General features: G+C 40.0%; 1 protein-coding gene and 1 long non-coding RNA gene across 2 annotated transcripts in view; one reads left to right on the forward strand and one right to left on the reverse strand.

The window, feature by feature from the left end:
- LOC143693904 (uncharacterized) overlaps positions 1–18,440 on the reverse strand; it is a 43,664-nt gene extending 25,224 nt beyond the window's left edge. Inside the window, exon 1 of the long non-coding RNA XR_013181901.1 lies at positions 18,309–18,440. This is a non-coding gene — a long non-coding RNA (uncharacterized LOC143693904). The remainder of the gene's footprint in view (positions 1–18,308) is intronic.
- The window catches only part of SYNPO2 (synaptopodin 2), a 79,186-nt gene that overhangs the window by 18,478 nt on the left and 39,883 nt on the right, over positions 1–20,825 (forward strand). The window lies entirely within an intron of this gene.

Raw genomic sequence — 20,825 nt, forward strand, 5'->3', positions numbered from 1 at the left:
TAATTTGTTTGGCATTGGTATAGGTATTCATCAGCCAGACAACACCTAGTATTTATAACAGCCATTGCACTTCATGCTAAAGGCAGAGATTTAGGAAGAATCTGGGTGTGAGAAAGTGCTGCTTGCAGTTGAAACAAGTGGGTTCTTGGAGCAATCCAGAGTGCATTTCCCTACTGCTTAGACTTCCTTGATGGTAGCTTTTGCAGATACTTATGTCTAAGTGAAAAATCAAAGTGAAAAAACCTAGTAATACACAGCAATAGCTATGAGAAGAGCACATACTGCAAGAGATTGCTAGGTCATATATTCAGGGCAATAATACCATGTTCAGCAAAGACAACAGAAATACTTACAAGTACCTTGGCTTTTAGGTGGTATTCTCAAATTATGATTTCCTGCCTAAAAGAAGAAAAGGATAATGAAGATAAAGACAAGGCAAAGACAAGAAATAAAGGAAACAATCTTATCAAAAATGATAGGGTAGGAAGCATCCTACATTTCTGTATATGAAAAAAGACTTGAAAGAAAATGTAGGGATAGTCCATAAAAGCGTTACCTCAAACTGCTGTGGAATTTGCAGTTGAGCTCCCATTTCCTTCAAAGCTTGAAAATGACAAGTTCCTGTAAAGCAGCCTCCTCAAAGCTGCAAAGGCCAATGGTTTAGTTTATATTTTCCCTACTGCAGAGCAAATGAGTGACAGAGGTCAAGCACACAACTCGAAAGTTAAGTCCTTTCCCCAAGTCCCTTTCCTGTTGCTGCCTCCCCTTAGTGTTCCACTCTCTTGGTTTCTGAGTTCTCCTATGCATTAGTTGGCAGCCTCAGCTTGTAGCAACACAAATTTACACACAGCACCACCAGAATTCCAACTTGGTATATTTTGAAAGCCTAAATTCAAACCAACCCTTATGGAAGAAAACTTATCAGTGCTTTTGCTGGAGGAAAATCTCCATGCTCAAAATATAAAATATCTTATGCCTGCTTTTTTCCACTCAGGAGCAGAAACCTAAATTGTTTGAAAGATTTTTTTTTCTCCAAGTAATACCTTTTTTGGTTATGGACCAGTAGTGCTGACAAGTATCCAACTCTTGCCAGGAGCTAAACTACTAAATGTCAATCTAGTCCATTTTTGACAGTACACATGCAAGGTACGGCCACAGCTGTAAAACAACCTTTTTAGCATGCTCCTTAGAATAGCTAAAATCAAAACTGCAAGAGAAAGCACAGCCAGTTTCAAACCTTGTTGTGTAACAGCAATAAGTACTTCTGAAAGAAAATAGCCTGATGCACAGAACAAGGGTGAGAACAGGTTCTATTTATCAAAGTGTACCCTAATGGAACTAAAGATGGAGTAGAAACCAGAAAGTCAGAAATATTATTCAAATTTCCTAGTTTGACCCATTTTAAACTCCTGCAATGTGGGTGAGAAGTCTGTAATATTTTGTGCTTATATATTTTGAAGCATTTGGATGCCAGGACCTAATTGTTAGCTTCAGCCCAAGACTGCTCCAGCAAACTCATTTTAGAAACACCAAGTTTAGTTTTCATATGGATGTGGTCAGCAGAACTGATTAATGGCAATGCAACATGCTGAAGGGCTCCATTGGAAGAGCTGGTTCCAGTAATTATTGCAGCAGTTACAAAGAGCTGATGAGGGGCAGGGAGGAGTTATGAATCCACACAGAACAGTCCCACATTACAGCCCAGGGCCTAAACTTATGAGTCAGATACAGTTTTTCTGGAAATAGTTAGGGGTTGGGTTTCCAACTACTGCTCTTAGCTGCAAACCTGCCTTTATCACATCTGAGTTGTTAAGTGGATCAGCTCTGAACACATTCTGCAGTCAGAACCTCATCTAGTGTCTCACTGTCCCTCATCCCTCTGTAGGCTCTGACACCCAGCGTGTGCTCCCCTGATTTCCTTTTGCACAGACACTGGAGCATACAACTTCCACCCTTGAATTACCCAAGGATAATTGGATCATTACCTTGGTCTAAAAAGCTGTCTTCAAACACCTCATATTGCTTAGTCTAACCTAACTCCTAACCTAGGCCCGATTTTCTTCTCCTCTCTCCTTGGTTTTCTGGTCCTTTTCTTCTAAATCCTTCCACATACATCAACTACATCAATTCTGACATCAGCTGGGCTGTTAGAGTTGTCTTTTTGGTCATTTCTATCAGGGGAAACAGCTCCACTATGCTCCCCCCTATTTAATGGCATATACATGTCTTTCCTGACACATCCCATTCCTTCATCTGTCAGGTGTTTTAAGGAAGGGAATTCAACGAGCAGGTTTGAAAGAAACCATTCCAGGTAAAGGTACTGGGAAGCCCTGATGCATGATGAATACCAAAGTTCAGTCTGGGATTGTGAGGGTGATCAAACAGGGAAGAACAGTAACTAAAATGTATTAACTGCTTCACTACAAACACTGTGTGCACAAGAAGATGTAAATGATGATGACAGTAGATTACACTTGCCTTCAAACATACTCAGTATGAAATTCTTTCTCATTTATGCAGCTGAGCAAATTTACTTCAGCCAGCAGGTGGGAGGGGGTCTAAGAAAACTGTTTGGACTATAGAACAAGAAGGCATCTGCACAGCTGAAAGAGCTTTGAAGGCATGCCAATTTATTTGGGGGGTTTTGTCTTTCAATAAGGTTAAAGCTTTTCTAGAAAAATCCTAGTATTACTTCTACTCCTTACACCAAAAATAAACCCCAAATGAAAACAGCATCAGGGACAGTCATAAAAGAACTTCTATGGCCCTATAGACAGGGTGTCCCAAAACAGAACAGTATACAAATGATATATTGAAGAATTTACATGTTATACATTCAAACAACCATCAGCCAAGCATGTCTTTAGAAGTGTTGATATGAAATACAAAAGTTGCCAGTTCCCAGCAAAAATCACCTATAGATGCTTACAAATAGCAACATCCTGTTACTGGATGCTATTACTATTATGCTTCAGTATTTAACTAGGCTTGGCAGGCAGAAGGAAAAACAAAAATATACTCACGTTCTGGCAATCTACTGCATGCTGAATTTTAGAGCATTGGCCATGCAACCATCTTGTCCTATTTAGGAAATTTTTCTGTCTAGGTTTCTTTGTCTGGGTTCGATAATGTAACTGCAAGCTGATCCAAAATGACAATAAGCTTCATTCCAAGTGCAGTAGGAGAACACAGGCACAAATGCTGCTTCGCTGCTTGTCCATAAGGAGCATTGCAAAGGATCTGTCAGGCTCCTAAAGCAAGAAGTCTGTTGCTAGCACCTTTCAGACAGAATTTGCTAGTATTGCTGATTTGCTACATTTGCACACAAAATAGCAGGGTATGTAAATCTCAAGATCAAATTCTCACACCACATAAATGTTCTAAGCATGAAGCTTGGCAAGACTGGATTGTATTCAAAGCTTGGGTGAAAAAAAAGTAGCAATTCCTCTTGTGCAGGTAAATTTGGAAAACAAGTGATCCCAGGTGTGCTCTGCAGTGGTTTGTGGGCTTCTTTAAGAACATAATGCTACTCCGTGCAAGTTGGGCCCACAGTACCCCATTCCTCAACAGTGGGCATTGGAGCTCCCTTGCCTAATAAGTGGAAATACTGGAAAGGTGTTTGGTGTTTTCCTTCTGTTTTCTCTGTCCCCCGCATTGCCTAAATCCAAATTTTCAATTTAAGATCACGAGAGATGCAAATAACCTTAAATGTGCAACTACCTTTTGGCCCCATCTGGACAATTGCTTGGCCTCCTCCTTTTATGATAGTCCTTCATCATTAAATCTTTTGTGTCAAGAGAGGTAACTGGAAATTCCAGGCTTCCAGTCCTCTGTTCAAACTTGCTTTTGAGTTTCTGAAGGATGCAAGGGATAAAGCACATTGGAATTTCTTTATGAATCCCTACTGGAAGCTGTGCTGTTAGATCTCCTGTGGCCACTGTGGGGGAGATGGCTCCAGTCCCCATGGAGACATCCAACAATCCTCTTTGCTAACAAACTGGACAAGCAGCCATTGGTGCAGGATCACACCGAGTGCTGTCATATGTTACTGCAGGCTTATCTTTGAGCTTTTTCTCCTCAGATGAGTTCATTTTTTAATCCTAACATGAATTTGGCACAATTTTTGGCCAAAAAACAAGGCTACTTCTGTGCCAGAAAAGCCCAGGATAAATGTGTCAGAACCTATTTTCATCTGCTTAGTTAAGTCTTACAGAACAACATTTAAGCCCTTCTCCCCATCCAGAGCTATGCCTACCTTGAATGCTTTGTTTATTTGTACGCAGGATAGCTAGGCAACAAGGGAACAAGTGCCCATGACCTGGTAAAACTGCACTGTATTAAGCTGTCTGTGTCCAACTCTATTTTAATGTCAAGAGATGAAATCAAATGTAAAACCTAGACCAAAACCATGGAGCTGTGGGTTTCTAATGTTATCTTCGTCTTTTTTTTTTTCCAAAAAATTAATACTGCTACTACTCGGCATCGACAGAAACAACTGTAGCTTTAACTTCTGATCCACATCCTGCACACTGAACTCACATTGACTTTTTTACCATCAGCTGAAGAGGCAGTTGTGATGAATCTTTATCCCCTCCCTATTAGAGTGCAGGGAAAGCAATGCATCATCGCCTCTGAGACACCCAAAATGAGCTCTTGCCAGAGGAAGCATGGGGTACCTGATGAGCTGTGGCTCTGCAAAGGGCTCTGGCATATGTGAAGTCTGTCAGGGTGAGTGTGATGTAGGTTTGTCTGCCCCTGTATCCCAGTGTGGGCTCAGGGAGTACTGGCAAGCACCATGGAAGGCACAGGAGCCAATCGCACACGTTCATTCAGGTGGAACCAGATTGATGAGCCCAAGCCCAGGGCTGTGCCTGCAGCCAGCAGAGGCAAGGAGGATGCTGCAGCCAGCTGTGGGAGCAGGGTGAAGTGGATATAGTAGAGAACAAATCTGGCCAAGTTTTTCAAGTGTGGTTTGGCCTCAGAACTGCTCGGTATCATTACTGTGTAATATGTTAGATGTGCCTGAACAAGTTAAATTTCTCATTTTCTTGGACAATGAAACAATATTCCTTCTCCTCTGTACTATAAATGACTGTAAAATACAAATTGAGATATCCTGTTGATATGTGGGTTTTCTTTCTGGTTTGCTCTGGTTGTTATGCCTGGTTTCTAACAAAGCATAACTTTCAGTGCACATTCATGTCAGCAATGGCCTTATTTGAAACAGCAGTTCTTCTCAAGGTGCCTCGCAGGGTGGTGACCCTTAATTCCAGGCATCCCAGCTTTGATTAAAACCACATGAAACAAGTTCATCTTTTAACCCTGCACTAGTGGATTTTCTGCTTTCATCAAACACACAAAAAGCCTGCATTAAGACTACCCTAACTCATCTTTATGTTGGTCACATTTTCTTAAAGTTGTCTGTCTCTCACAGTTTGAGCTCTGAACAATTATTACAATCACAAGCATTCCTCCTGAAGGAGAAGCAGAGTCATTTTCATTTTAAATCCAAGAACAAAACCATCATTTCCTAAAAGACAAGATTTCCTGTTCTCTCCTTCTACAGAAGTAAACTGCCTATCATCTTCCCTAGGGTTATAAGAAGATGAAATCATGTACTGCAAGTCAGTGGCTACTCCTGTCCCTCCCAAAAGTAGCTGGCTAGAGTGGAGAGGAGAAGGAAAAGAAAGGAACAGGGAATGCAAGAACAAAACCACAAAGCTCTTTGGGGAATTGAAAATTTTAAAAAAGGGTAAAAATTTTAAAAAAGGGTAAAAAAAGGAGGAAACGTACAACTGCCATCACCAGTAACTGCAAAATCCTTAAAGAGGAGCTGTGAGGAACTGCTATGGTTTCATTTTAAGAAAAGATTAACAAATATGATACAAGACTTGTCAACACAAGCCAAACCACAGCCACATTCACATCATCACAGTGACACAAGGCACCCAAATCCAACAAAGACCACCCTTTCTGAATTCTCTTTCCCTCTGAGCAACCACTACCTTCAGTACTGCTGTTTTCTTTTTGTTTAGAGGTCAAAAATCTTGTTGGTTAGGTCTTCCTCTCTCAGGCTTTCACAGAGGGTTTATGACAAGGTGGTATGATCTTTCATGATCATAGTTCTGTGATTGCCATTTGAATGCCCACACTTTTCTTTCCTTCTAAAGCAGCTGCTCTGATCATACAGGCCTTGTATCAATCCAAGTGTTTAAAAGCACACTGGAGATGCCTCAATCCAATCAGACACTTGTGGAAATTGATTAATAATGACAGCTTTACTGTTCCTACCCACATAAACATCTTTTTATCCATCTTTCCTCTTCCTAGGGAAAAAAAAAGGCACCACTTAGCTTTTAGAGATAAACAAATGAAGCATTTCTAGAGTGTCAGCAGATTCCCAACTCCATCTGAGGAACCCAGAGTGAGTACAAAAGACATGAAAACCTATGTGAGTGATCCTCTAATACAATAGTATCTAATTTCTAAAATCTAGTTGTTGTTTCTGGCTTCTGGTCAACAAACTAATGTAGATTGGGGGTTTTTTTGAGAGGACCATACAGTGTTATGTGCTTTTGTGACTTTCAAAGTGTATCCATTGCAATAAAAAGCCATTTCTAAACCAGCGTAAAATAATTACAGCACATAGAGCAAAATCTGGTGTTCTGAATATATTAAGCACAGCCACAGAAATTATCTTGAGCACCTGCTCTCAAAAGTTAAATAAGGAAATGCAGACAGAAGATTTAATTGATAAAATATCAAAAAAGAAGCTTTCTGATTCACCTTCTGTCCATATGTGTGTTGATGTTTTCTCAAGATTGTGAAATACTAATTACCCCCAAGGCTAAAAGCAAATTCCTCATATAATAAATCCTAAGCATAAAGCAGCCACTACAGCTACAATACTTGGAGAAAAATCAGTTGATCCTCCAGTAGTTCAAATCCTGGCTGCAAAAATACTTCTGTTCATTGAGTTATGAGACAGGAACCCTTTATGAGCCCCTGAAAATAATTCAGCCTTACTAATCTTCTATCAGAGCTTGTAATCTTACCAAAACATTAAATTCCAGATTTAAAAAATTGAAAAGAACCTTAAAACCAGAAAAGTAATTGAATACTGGTTTTTAAGTTGTGGTTTAACTTTCTGTAGGAAGCAAATGTTCCTGTGGGGATCACCTGAAGAAATGCCAAATATCCATAATAGACTTCAGCACTGCATTTCATAGAGCAGTGCAAACCTTTTCACAAATAAGCAAGCTTGGAGGAGCTTAGTTCAGTTTCAAATAAGCATGAAATTGCTTTGTTGTTTCTTCAGTTTTCACGTGGAACTAAGTGAAACAGAGCAATTTCAACAGAATTTTGCAAGATTTGTATTAGTTAATTTTAATTCAATTATCAAGCATATAAGCTCCTAACATGGACATACCCAGAGAAAGCAAAATTTAAGTTTTCACAACCATGCTTGTGACTTTGAAATATGAAACTATAAAAACCACATACTTCAGAGTTTATAATTAAATGAAGGACAAGTGTCACCTCTACCTCCCTCTTTTAAACATCTGTAAAAAATAAAGCTAATTTATTACAATATTTGATTTCTTCAACATTAGGGTCAGTTATGCTTATAGAAGAAGCATCTTTGTACAAGCTATATATAGAGCAATTACAAAATGTACACACAACAAAATATGTGCTTATAATCTGGAGCAATAAATAAGCAACCAACAAAACATAAAGCATTTTGCTGTGCTACTATAATGAAGGACAAGGTTTGTCAAAAAATCTTGGAAGCTGTGTTTTTCAGCTCTTTTGGGACTGAACCTATAACTCACAAACATTGATTCCTATCTACTCTCTCAGCCATTAGTTCACAATGTGAACTAAAAACAGTCACAACCTGTTGTCATTACAATGCAAGGGTTCCACATTGCTAGAGTTTGGTACCTCCTTGATGTTTCTTGTAGGCAGCTCCTCTAAGCACTGACTCTTCCTTCTTCTCACAGCAGCCAACTGACTCCAGTTCCCCTCAAACAACCAATCCACTCTTTTATAGCACTCTGCTTATTATTGGCTACAGCTGTGGCCTGTTAAAGTCAGGCCTGCTCCTAATCTTTAATAATTAACCCAGCTGCATCTCTTTAGGGGGTAAGATGACTTTCTATACCACCTTTATTTACTTATATTCTATCCCCCTACAATAACCCACCAGAGTGCTCAAGCACATCATTTGTATAAATATACACCATTAATTTATACAGCAGCTGTCTGCTTAGGCTCACAATAATGCTGATACAGCTGACTGAACCACAGTGCTCAGAACTGTTACACAGTTACAATCCTGTAATGAAACATAAAATAGAACCAACAGGAGTAAAAATTTCTTGGTAAGGATTCTGTTGCCACAAAACTGGAGGTTTTCACAAGCCCTTATGAGACTCTACAAATTAATGCTGGTGGTATTTGCTAAACTGGTCAAAAAAAAAATCCTCTCAGCATCTAAAACACATGGACTTTTTTTTCTTTTGCAAGAGAATAGTAACTTGAGTTCTATCTTTAACCTGCTAAAGTGATTTCAAGTGTAAAACCTCTATCTGTACTAAGGAACGGGACAGAAGAGAAAGCACAGAACAGCCTCACACAGGCCATTGGGGAAACACTGTGTCCTTGTTGCCATCTTATTGCAAAAGTCCCATACCTTCTTGGTGATTTCTCATGGGCAGTTCCTTGCAGCACCGACTCCTTCACAGCACAGCCAACAAACTCCATCTCTCCCCTCACCCAGCTAACCCCACCCTTTTGTAGCACTCCGTCTTCTTATTGGACACAGCTGTGGCCTGTTAAGGGCAGGCCTGTTCCTAATCTTTGGTGATTGGTACAGCTGCAACTCCTCGGGTGTGAGACCACCTTCTGCACTATTTTCTTACATTCTATCCCTCCACATGTCCTAGTGACAACAACAGTGGAGAGGCTAGGTTTCTGCAGCTAAAACCTGGAGCCAAACAGGTGCAGATGTGTTGTTTCCACTGCCATGAGTTTAGGTATCCGTTCATAGGGTTTAGAAATGGAGATGTGGAAAAATGGTTATGCCAGCAAAAATTTTTGTGTAGACATAGTCCAAACTGAATAAATCAACTGCCTGGAGCCCCTGTGCTCAGAAACCTGGCACTCATCTTCTCCCACCTTCTACAACACATGTAGACATGATTGTTTTGTTTTGGTTTTTTTTGTTTGTTTCTAGGAGACATAAGTTTAATAATTTAAAAAAAGATACCACATTGAATACACAGAGATGACAAGATATCTCGGGAATGAATGTATCCACATAAAAAATAAACATTGAAAAAGAGGAGAACAGAGCCGAGTGAAGGAATTTTTAGCAGCAGGAGACCATAGTGTGTAGGTAAAAATGTACAATGATAAAATGCTAAGAGTTAATAACCTTAGGCTTGCACAGAGAAAAAAAAAAAGAGATAAAAAGCCTGAGCCTTGTTAAACTTTAGAAGTGTAATATAGATGTAAAGCACTAAAAATTATTGCTCTGATCTTATTCACGTATCACTTTCTGCAGAGTTCAGGCAGTGCCTTTAGATCAAAGAGAGCTGGAATGAAGCCTGGTCGGGCAGCCTGGTGTCTGGCTGAGCCCGAGTTCCCTGTGGATTTATACAAGTGCTACAGCCCAGAGCTGGGCTGGCATGCTCTGGTTGCCAATCATCAGTTTATCTTTTAGGGTAGCAATGATGGACACTCAAGGGCTGGGCTTGAGCAGAAGCTCAGCTGTCCCTTGCAGTGCTGAGCATACAAATCCAGAGAACCCTTCCCAGAGGACCTTGCACGAGTGCTGAGCAGCAGAAGGGCAGAGTTACAGAGGAAAATAGACAATGAGTAATGCTAACTGCAGTTGGTTTAGCACAGAAAATTTTCAGGGCTGAAGCTAAAACAAAAGTTTGCAAAGAAGAGTTTATAGATTCTAAATGGAACGTGAAACTACTGTACAAGGTGTGGATTCTGCTCCAACTGCAGCCATTGCAAGCTCTCCCCCATGCTGTATGTATGTCTATTCACATCTCATCTGTCTGGAGAGAAAAAAAGATTAAGGAAAAAAATCCCCCAAAACCACTAGTGAGCTAATGAGGACTTCTGGACAAAATGACTTGGAAATTTTCTAACTTGCTTCACTCTTTAACACAGTTTATGGATTCTCCTGCTGTTTAGCTTCAGTAGACCACAAGGAACCAGGCTTCCAAACTAAATGGATCCCATTTTTTGGTGACATATTTAGGCAACAGTTTCCTGAGGATCTTCTTTCCTTGTTCAATTTCCCTGGCCCACGTACTACTGAGATGCACTCAACTTTCTTACTGAAAGAACACATTTAACAGTTTTGACAATACTTTCATCTTTTTGTGGAGAATACTAAGGATAGTAAACAGTAATTCCCACTCTCTCACAGCAGAATATGAGCAATTTTGACTGGAATTAGTATACCTTTTTCTACCCAGCTTTGGATGAATCAGCACTGAGTGAGGTCCAATTACAAGCAGATTTGTTGGATGCATTTTCCTTTCAGCAACACCATTAGTCATCTGAAAATGTGTGTGGGTGTCCATGCACTTATATTTTTCTATACCTCATAAAGGAACTTCCCTGATAGCTTTGAGCTGCAATAAGCAGGCAAAAATGTCAATAAATATCTTTGTCATCAGGGTAAATCAGCTATTTGAGACCAGGGAGATCCCAGTGTGTTCCCTGATAAGGAAATTACATAGGATGGGCAGCACTGCTAAGATATCCACTGTAATTATAGAACATTAAAGTATGTGTTCAATATTTACATCTATCTGCTTACCTTAGGAAAACATAATGAAGGAAGGTATTTGAGGGCAAGATATGGTCTGAGGAAAAAATAACTGACTTTGCCATTAAATAAAAACAACAATCTAACCCGTTTAAAACAGTCAATACAGAGTCACATAAAATGTGACAGCCACATTCTGTGGAAAAAAGGATAACTGTAAAAATGATCTCTTCAATCTGCTTTATTTTGAGAGTTCAGGATATGAGAAAATTCATATTAATAACATCCTTTGTTAAAAAAAAATACTGACCACGAGGCACATGGGATTGCCATGACTGTAAGTTTATATTTTAGGATAATGCTCTCCAAAGACTCCTTGAACATTTCCTTGCTTGGCTTTTGTACAGTAAGTGTGCTGTGAGATTTCAGGCTGACCTTTAGCTTTTGGAAATCCCTGAGTCTGTGCTTGCAGAACAAGCCTGCACATTTCAGCTAAACAGAAGAAGGAAAACAGCGAGGAATGTTTTGTTATGGGATAGACAAATTTCTTTTAAACAAAGGAAACATTGCTGATTCAACAGATTACAGCTAGAGATGTGTTAAGTGGAAAGTAGGAGAAATGTCTGATCTGTCAAGCAAAATTCAAGGAAGGGGACATTTTTCTACAGCTGGTTGACAGTGGTTGCCATCGCACAGAGGGAGAGTGCAAAGATATTGCTTTTGCCTTGCCTTTTCTTGGGCCTACAATGCATACAGAAGAACCAATGCTTCTTCCAGATGCATGTCAAATCCAGCACATTATCCTTTATGAGGGAATGGAATAAGGCATCTCATTGACTTGTTGGGTGCAATCGATCTGCTGTGCAGGAGCAGATAACATGCAAGGGAACTGTAGGATCATCACCATCATCATGGTTGCCAAGCTCCCTGCTGGACGTGCCCTTGCAACTCATCTCTCTCAGGCTGTACTGTGAGATAAAAAGGAGTAACACAAAAGTAATGCCCTTTGATCATCACCTTATCTGCAGGGAGATGTGTACCTATGCCCTAAGCAATATTTATATCATCTGAGCTGCTTCTTAGGGAAAAAAAATCAAACCACAGCTGAAAGTTGTTTTATTAAGAATGAGCAACCTCAATCCTCTTTTGAATTCTCACAAGCCTACTTAAAACACCACTAAAATTAGAATTTTGTCCTTTTTAATTCATTACAACCCAAATAGCTGAGACAATGCCAGTGGTTTCCAGACTCACTTTTCCCAGTAGATTGCTTTAAGGGACTTTTATACTGGGAAATAAAACTAATGTCTTGTTTGTTCTCATATCTGACTGGGGACAGCAGAGTTCCAAAAGAAATACAAGAGTTATTTGTTTATGTTAAGATAAAGCCCTGATGTAAGATGTCATCTCATTTATGATTTCTCCCATAAATGTAGTACACTCGGAACCAGATGCTTCTTATTCAGAGTGATTAATTGTAAGAAAACTTCCTAATATCTGGGTTTAAGGTTTCTTAGTTCATTTCATTTGGGTGTTAAAACAGAGAGGAACGAAGTGCAGAGAACAAATATTGTTCCAAAAAAAAAAAAAGGAATAATTTTTCACTTCACAATCTGCAGTACTCTCAGCTCTTTTAAGTACAATACTTGAGATCAGTCAAAACTGGTTTGAACTGCTCATATTTCCTGCTGGCATTACTCAAATAATTGATAATTGAAAATAATTAGTGCTTTAAATGGAAAAGTTGAGTCACAGAAAAATGAGAAGCAGGGGTATAGAAAAGAGAAGTCTGAGGGCCTTAACAGTAAGAGGAATAGTGAGCTCCAGTGCCTTGTGTGTGCCTATGTTCAAGTTAGCTGATGATTTCCTCATCTTCCTCAGCATGAGAATTAGAGCAGGTGAGCCATATGAAGGTTGTGCAATCCATACAGCACAGCATGCTTCCAGCTATTCCCTCTTTTTGTAGTGTACCAAAAAGCAAGGAATAATTCAGGATAATCATCAAGCAGGGGGATTCTCTGATAAAAACAGGGGTCTTCTGTAGGTGATCTCCCTAAATGCAAAACCACTATAATGCCCAGAGGCAGAGAAGAAATGGCTTAGAAAGGAAATAAAGTAAAAACCAAACCACCAGAATTGGACAGGAAATAGAACTTCCATTCCACTGCTTTTTTTAGGTGTATGTTCAAGTATAAGAAGTTTCATTTTTTATGAATCGTGTTAGAACTGCTGGAGTCTTTGTAAAGGACAACTGACATAATTAAACCAACTTCCTCTAAGCAAGGTAATCATCAAAAACCCCTTGATTTCTGCTTTTTTACAAGAGACTTTGAGAAAACATGTTAATAACAAATACCCAGCTGGTCTACAAGCAAGCATTAAAGGACAAGTGACTGGTGCCTTATAAGAATCTATCTTGCATGTTGCAAACTTTTGTTGTCATATGCTATGCTTCTAAATACATAGGTACTTTCCCTTAAGGAAAACCTGGAGAACAGATCTGGATGAACCATAAATCTCTACATTAGTCATAATTAACTGTAGGGAAAGATTTTATCATTTCATGGTCCACACATATCTGTGCATACTTGAGGGGTGGTAGACAACATTCCCATATTTATTGCTCAGAGCTGAAGATACAGTTTATACATATCCAATGACAGTCTACAAGGCATTAGTCTTTGAATCAATCTCCTGCCATTTTGGTACTTGACAGTCTGAACAGGAAGCCAGCACAGCTGTTGTGACACAGTGCTCAGAGCAAGTCTAGATGCAGCAATTGATTGAGAGGATAGACAGCACTGCTAAATCAAACTGTTAAACTTCCTTACATTATTCACATCAGGAATTGTTTGGGTTCCCTCCATCTCACTGCATACATACAGTACCAAGAAGAGACTTCCAGAAGTTTTTTGTGTGTGTGCCTGTTCTCTCCTCAATGTTTCAGTCTTGAGCTGCTCTTTGTCAGTGTGCAGGGCCTCTGCAATACAGATGACTTGTAATGAAGCACTCTCCAACTGCAAGGTGAGCGAGCATCTGCAGTGGATTAGGGTGACGTCAAAGCCATTCCAGACTCTCCATATTAGATATGAACTTGGGTCAGGAAAGAAATGAAGCACTTGTTCATTGAGTCATCCAGACACTTCACTCATCTCAGCCATACTTTGGGAGCAGTTACACTCCCAAATGCAAAGTGATCTGAAATCTGTTTTGCCAGATGAGTCCAGATGCCTGATAAAGGCTCTGGGAGTTATGGGAGTCTTACTTTCCATAACCAGACCTTGTTAGAGTCACCAAAAAGTGGAGTAACCTTTTCAAGATGATGGCAGAACCCCTCTCTAGCACAGACTGTAGCTTCTGCACTGAGCCCAGAAGAATGGCAGAGATTATATAACACCCTCTCTCCTGTGGCTGCTGCCCTCTTGAGTGAAGTCAGCCTGGGGCTTATGGAGTCTCAATTCTGTGCTAAGTTATTCCAGGAAGGAATACACTATTTCTTCTCTTATGCTATTTCTTGTCAGACACAGAGGTAAAGGGGCTCTGTGTTTTCAAGTATTCATGTTGCAGGCACTCCTTCTCTCAAAAATATGGCTGAGATGAACCAAGGCTGTTTGGCACCCTTCATGACGTGTTTGTGTGGGCCTTTTCAGTTCTGTGGCAACTACACCTTCAGTCAGGTCCTGTAAACTGGGCTCCTGGCTGGTTTCCCCCCTTGCCCATAAGATTGTTTGGGTGCTTGCTAGCATTGAGCAGAGATTTGTGGGGCTGCTTGAGCCCTGAGGAGCTGTCACTGCACTGACTGGAGCTGAAACACCTCACATCTACCAGCCACACTGATGACCTCTTGCACTGGGGCTTTGTCAAAACCTCAGTCACCATAAATCAGGACTTGTGGCCAGAGCTTAACTTCACTCAAGAACCACTGAAACCAGCTTCTAGCCCAGAGGATTAAACCAGCATAGGCAATTCCTGACAGAAATTTGCTTAAACTCTTAAAATCCTTCAGTGAAGGAGTTTCTGGGACTCCTAACTTCACAAAATCCTTCATTGTCCCCATAAATACTGAATACATAAGCTTACATTTTCTTCACTGCAAAGCTGATTGCTGTTTTAAGCCTACAAACAAGAACCAAAAATTTTCCCGCCTTCTTTATAATAGTTTCCTGCTGTCAAGAGGTTAAATCCTCCCTCCCATCTTATTTTTGGTTTTGTGGGGTTTTTTTCCCAAAAGAGAAAGACTGAATACAGTAAATTCCTCCCCAGCCTCTTCATAGGTCATGTTATCTAACTCTATGAGCATTGTAATGATCTACTTTGGACCCTTTACAATTTGCCCACATCTTTCTCAACTCGACAGGGTACTCACAGCACCACGATAAATAATGATCTCCCATGTTCTGCAGACTGAGCTATCCTGTTAATATGGCCCAGGGTCACATTTCCCTCCTTTCCTAAGGAAAGAACCCAACAGACAACATAAAACCTCCTGCCCCAGGCTTCCCTTATTCAGTTTGGAACCACACTCAGCACCCCCAGAACCTCTGTGGCTGAACTGGTGTCCACAAGACACTTCTTGATTTCTAAATTCCATTTTCCAAGTGAAACAGTTTGCGTTACTCTAACACACTATCAAAATCCACTTTTTGTCTTGCCAGATCATTTTGAATGTGGCTCTTCTACAATGCCAACAATCACACCTTGTGGGCTCTCACTAGTCAATTATATGTGTACACTCTTGCTTCAGTGAGGGGTTAATGAAAAGAAGTAATAAAAGGGCATTCTTTACATAAGTATATGTAAACAGTATATCCAGGATATAACAGTAAACAGTATATCCAATACTGCTTGGATGTTGAATGCTACTTTTTTTTTTTTTTTTTTTTACTTTTAAATATAATTTTCCAAAGGATCTAACCCTGCAAATTCAGAAAATAATGATAAATGCCTTCAAAGGCTTGTAAGGAAATTCCTTCCCTGGTGTCTCAGAGTACAACATGAGTAGTTTTCCAATCCAAGATAGAATCTTCTGGCAATAAATTGTGGTATGCTTTGTATAAGGAAATAGAGAAACTCACAGGAGATCTGCCATTAATGATAACAGCCAACTTTCAATCCCATGGGGATACTTTCCTGCATAGAGAGATTTGGTGAAAAGCCTCACGTTCTCACATCAAAGAACACGTGAGAAGACAGAGAAGTATAAGAAATGCTCTATCAGAATGGTCTTAGTAAGGATAAAAAAAAAAAAAGACAAAATGTCCCTATCTCAGCTAGATCAAACTTGTGATTCTTACTGTTAATCTGAAGAGACTGTAAAAAGAGATTAAGAAATGTGAAAATGGTGCTGAAGAATTTGCAATGCTTTAAATGTGCAATATGAATGTGCTTACCCTCCATCAGAAATTATGTCTTAATAAAGAGCTGCTGGAATATTTCACATCAAATGACTCCTCTTTGCAAAGCTGAGTTTTAAAGTCAATAGCTTTGAGGAGCAAAGAGTTTTAATGAAGGAAAGTCCCAAGCTTTCTGGGTTTTTTGATTGATTGTGCTTTGTTGGTTTGTGGTTTTTTTATCATCCTCAGCCTATCTGAACAGATCTCAGTGTTCATATTTCACTTCTGCCAAAAAATATTCAGACATGGAAAATTACAAAAAAAGCCACCCACTACTGTAGCTGCAGCTAATGTTTTTTGTGGCTGTAGTAGTCCTTTTCCTGAGTCTTAATTTTGACTTAATCTCCTTTTCTTTTTCCCTTGTCCTTGCTTCTCTGCTCCCTTTTACAATATATCAAGATAACAACATATGCAGTGTAGCAAACCGTACTCTGACTTTCAAGTTACACTTACTTACAAAATCATCTTAGTTTATTCAATTGGTTTTTGAATTGAATTATGACTATTAAGTAAAAAAAAAAAAAACAAAAACCATAAAACCCAACCCAAACCAAAAAACCCAACAAAATATCATGATACCTATATACGTAATTTATTGTCATTTACTTTTAATATGCCCTACAGTGGCCATTTCTCATAGGGAATGACTAGGCAGCGGGATTGCATGGAAAGGGAATGATAATTTTTTTCTGGGCGGACATTTTCATTTTCTTTACAGGGGGATTTGCTGCCCTCTGGTGTTTGAGACAAGCACAGAGCGGTCAGGGAACAGATAAACTTCAGCTGCAACGCCAGCTGACTCGGGAACCCTCTAATCAGAAAATATCACCTGACAGGCACAGGCTCACCTGACAAGCACAATTAAACTTTGCACCGGTGGCAAAGCTTCCCACTAAAATAAGGCTCCATTACCGTGCAGGTGTTGGTTATTATCTCATTAAAGTAAAGCTACATTATATTGCATTGTACACATGCACAGCATGTGTGTGTGTGTGCACCTTAGCAACAAGATAAAAAAAAATTAAAAAATCAGTAATTATCAAAACGGACCAAATTTCACTACCCTATTTTAATACATAATCTGGTTTGTTCTAAGAGAGACTGGGACCCTCTGGTGGTGATCAACATTCATATAAATCCAGAACTTTCTAAAGCTAGAGACAGCAGTTAAATTCATCAAAGTATGGTTTTAATAGTGTCAGTTACGTTTTTTATATGCATGCTTTATGATAATTCCATAAAACTTTTATAATATCTTTTTCTGTATCAAAAAAAAAAAAGCAAGGATAGTGGGGTAAAGGGCAAAAAACCTATCCTACATTTACCTGGTGCTCTCTGTGTGTGATGTTTATATATTCAGTTCTAATGACAAACACTTATGGTCATGTACAATCAGACAATACTTAAAGGTACTCAACAGAAAAAGAGCTATTTAGCATTTCCCCTCAATCTCATTTCTTTTACCCAGTTTGTTTACTCCTTTCTTGGATACTCAGAGCAAGTATCACAGCAAATATGTTTCAAAACAGCTACACAAAAGGACTCCAGGAGTAGTAAGATGTTTACAAATATTTTGGAAATTGATGGCTTCTCAAATAAATCTTTATCCTTAACTAAATTCAGGCTTGTACAAACACATGCACAGTGCAGCTGGTTTTTGTAGCATTGTGCATTTTGTGCTGATGAATTAACCTTTAGCTAATAAGAGGAGGCCTGAGGAAATAATTGTACACTCATGACTTACAGACTGCTGGTGTTTGTTTACAACACAATGGTGTTGCCTAATCCCATTTGTCTCCTACAGCAGCATTTTAGTAAGAAAATGTTTCTTCTTTTGTGCTAAAGAAGGGCTTGGGCTCAATATATCATTTAGGAACTCTATAACGTGCAGAATATGTTACTGTTTTACATGACTGGAGACTACTGAGCCCAGAAAACACAAGTGTGCTTATCTAGCGGGGCATGAGAGACAGACATTGGAACAAAGCTTCAGAAAAAATTGCAGATTGAGTTTGTACTGGCACCAAAATCTTTCAGTTAATATTTTAAAAAGAGTTTGCAATGGAAATATAAATATAAACCAATTTAAATTATCAAATATGTAGTCTTGTACTAACCATTTCAGATGCTCAATAGATGATGATTAAAATTTCAGGTGTGATGTTGTGTCTCCCTTGTTTTCAGGACTTTCAAGCTTTTTCTTTGACATATCCAACCAATACCAAATCTCAGGTGATGCAGGATTATATACCTTGCTGTAATCAAACAAAAAAGAGTTAATACTTCAATTTCTCAGGTCCAAAAGTGCCTTGGAGCTTATAGTTCTTTATTATCATCTTGGAATAGACATTTGTACTTATATTTTACTAATGGAAACGCTATATAATACATTTATGTCATTATTAAAAAGGTAGTGTTGATCAAATGGAAGCTTTCAGTTATTTAGCAGCTATCAGTTCTGATCTCCCTATGGACAAAATACAAACAAATTCAAGTGCAGAACAGTATCTTACAAGCGAAGCATGAAAATTTCAGTGGAAACCACACTGAAGAAATTATTTAAGACTACATTAAGAAAAATGACTGACCAGATGTACAACATTTTAAGAAATGGCTTGTCAATATCAGAAAATCCGTGTCTGGTACTAAAAACGAGAAGGAAAAAGTTCATTGCCATCTGAACGCACAGCAAGCAAAAGTCAGAATTAATTACCAAACCTTCAGCCAGTTACTCGTTCGGGAAACAGTGTGGGGATTTGTTTAATCCCAGAAGGAAACTGTCCAGGAACTGTGGAAAGACAGCCCGGGATTCCTGCCTGGAGCCAGCTGCCAAGGGGATCGAGTGAGGAACGCGCCTTTGCGGCAGGGCTGGCCGGCACAGCGGGCACATGGGGAAGGACGAGGGGACGGCCATGGAGACTTTTCTGGGGCGGCTTCCTCAGGAGAGGGACAGAGGCACCTCAGGGGGAAGAGACACTTCGCACTCCTGTACGGGTTAGGGGCTGCTTTGTGTGGAGCCGCTCCTGGAGAACGCATAAGGCCTTTAGCAGGACGGTATAGCAGAGTTACGGCCACGTTCCTCAGGTTTTTCAGGAATGACGCCTCAGAATTCCTGCCATTCCCTGACGGCGGGCGGGCCCTCAGCCGCCAGGGAGCAGCAGGAGACCGCGAAAAGCGCGGGAAGCGGGGCCCGCTCCCTGGCTCCCGGTTCGGCCCCTCAGGCGCAGCCCCCAAACTCCCGCTCGACAAGGGCCAGCTGGGCCGAGCCGCAGCCGTGTCAGGCATCAACGCTGATTGCACCAATTACTCTGCAAAGGCACCCCTGGGCCCCCACATACTTGAACTGCTTCTCATGCTGTTAATAATAAGGCAGGATCAGTATGCCCTGTGCTTCTAAATAGCCGTAATTTTATTTCTTTTGAATGAAAATAATAAAAAAATGTCAAAGTAGAGATGTTATTTCTCCTGCTATTCCTGGCTCAGTGCACGGAGTGGATTAAAGAATTTCCCTCGTTCAAGCTGTTCAGCCATTGCTGCCTGTACTCCAGCTTTGCCACCACCTAGTCTGTCCTGTGTTACCCTCTGCACAACCCAAGGGCACTGTCTTTCCTTTTGTTACAGGAATGCACACGTTACTTCCAGCTGCTGTTTTTCACCCCTCATTCAGTGTAGGTGTTCCCCACTTTGTTCCCGTGAAGCCAAAAGGTTATGTCACAGCTAGCCAGACAATATAAAAACAGAAGTAGAAACCCTGGGCAAGATAACACCAGCATGATTTCAGTCCCATCCCTAACTCAGAATTCATCACAGGAGCTGTGCTGGACTACAGAAGAAGTGGATCCACTGTCCTTAATTTAGTTCTCTTACCTCATTGAGTCCATACTCAAGCAAAAAGCAAATTGGCTCCAGCTGCTGTGCTAACATTGGCAACAGCTGCTAAAACCAGTGTCACCTGGGCTGCACTTCTTTAACACAAAGGAAGAAACATTTTCTTACTGAAATGCTGCTGTAGGAGACAAATAGGATTAAGCAACACCATTGTGTTGTAAACAAACACCAGCAGTCTGTAAGTCATGACTGTCAACCAGACCAGAAGCCCAACAGTTCCTCTCCAAACTGTGGGAGAAATCACAGTGGGAACATGAATTGAGAACACAAGTTTGTTCAATTCTGTACACATCTTTTTCCTCTCTATTAATACAAAGCCAGAGATTAAGGGTGACAGAGTTAGGTGTTTCCTGGATGATTCTATGTGACTAAAAACCAAGCTTCAGAAGATGGCTCTCCAGCAAAGCCAGAACTTCAGATACTCTCCCATTTTCCTGCTATTAGCTGTGACTGCTATTCTGAGCCCACCTGACCACTGTCTCTGATGGCTTTGCTGCAGCACCAATTCAGTTTAGGTGCACTTTGTACTCAGGATAACTAATAAATATGCACCTGTAAAAGCTGAATCTGTAACATTAAGTTTTACTTAGATTCCCCATGAATAAAACATTGATTATTTGTGGAGTTTTCCCTTGTGTTGTCACATGTTAGCATAGCAAGTTGTCTTTTGGCATCAAACTCTGCTTGGAGTTATCTCTTCCCTCTTGCATCATGACCTCAGATCAAGAGCCTTTCTGACATTTTCA

The sequence above is a fragment of the Agelaius phoeniceus genome, chromosome 4 (genome assembly GCF_051311805.1).
Source record: "Agelaius phoeniceus isolate bAgePho1 chromosome 4, bAgePho1.hap1, whole genome shotgun sequence".
NCBI classification, from domain to species: Eukaryota; Metazoa; Chordata; class Aves; order Passeriformes; family Icteridae; genus Agelaius; species Agelaius phoeniceus.